Below are 1392 nucleotides of genomic sequence, written 5' to 3' on the forward strand. Positions count from 1 at the left end.
AAAAAAAAAAAATAAAATTATGTACCAATGGAAAATTTAAAGATAGTGTGTGAAGCTGAATAAGAAAACGTTTTGTAAAAAGTAAAAATCCTCTCCCTGTGAACTTTGAAGGAGCAGGTAATTGAGGCTGCAGGGGTTCTTCTCACATTTTGATTGGAGGGTGGAGGAAAAGGCGCCACCTTCCTTTCAACCATGAACATGACATCCATCTATCATGTCCATGGTGGTTGGTAGAGTGAATTAGAAGGTATTCCGGAGCAGGGAAGGGGATAGATACTTGGCACCAAATGCTTGATTTGTACCTTTGGAGTTGATTTCTCTTCTCTAATTACATCTTATGGTACATGCATTCAAGACTGTTGTTTTCTGAGTAAACTGTTCACAAACATAAACCATAAGTAACATAAGAAAAAAACCATCTGTTCCCTTCTCAATTCAGTCCCCAGAGGCACCAAGCATTACAGAGCTTCCCATTAACAGGTCTTAGAGATTTAGTTGATTCATTGAGTCTCCTACTATCCTCAGGGGTGGACATTGATGCAAGGTTCTCAAGCTATTGTTTAAAATAGAGAAGTCACATGGTAAACAGTAGATATTATGACTAGTACCTCCTTTAATATGGGAAATACTATAATAAATACCTGTATGTATGTTAAACTATATAGGTTTTGTTCATAATTACTATTAGATGATTGTTGTAAATATTTACTTATGTTGGAAATCTACACATGGATAACTTTCTAAAAGTAATTGTTCTATTAAGTAGAATATGGAAGGTATTTGTTTAGGGGCTGGAAAGATCACTCAGAAGGAAAGAGAACTGGCTGCTCTTGCAGAAGGACCTGGGGTCAGTTCTTAGCACCCGCATGGCAGCTCACAACTGTCAGTAACTTCAGTTTCAAGAGATCCAATGCCACCTTCTGGCCTCAGCAGGCGATACATGCACATGCACAGCTCACACATCTCACACATAGACACATGCACATAAATACAAATCAAAAATAATTATTTTAGAGGTATTTTCTTTCTTTTTTTGCAAAATGTTTATTCTATTAATTCACTGCATTCATAAGATGTTAACACTTTAAATGTTTATCATTTCTAAGTAAACCAGAATAAACACTTTTATCGCAGATGTAGCCGATAATGATTAATACTTTTTAAAGGACCTAAAGTTCTCCCAATTTTTGGTACAAGTAGTTTTATTGTATGTTTCATCTAGCAGATATTTTTTAAAAAGTATGTAGAAAGAATTGTTTCCAACTAAGTAAATACATTATACCATGTTATCAATCTGCCAAATCAAAAGCAATCGCCAAGCTGAATAATAAGTTACAAAGAAATAATAATCCTGGGTTACACGGATTATGCAGTGTTTTCAAAGCTCTTTTT

This window comes from Mus caroli, chromosome 3 (genome assembly GCF_900094665.2).
Source record: "Mus caroli chromosome 3, CAROLI_EIJ_v1.1, whole genome shotgun sequence".
Taxonomy (NCBI): Eukaryota; Metazoa; Chordata; class Mammalia; order Rodentia; family Muridae; genus Mus; species Mus caroli.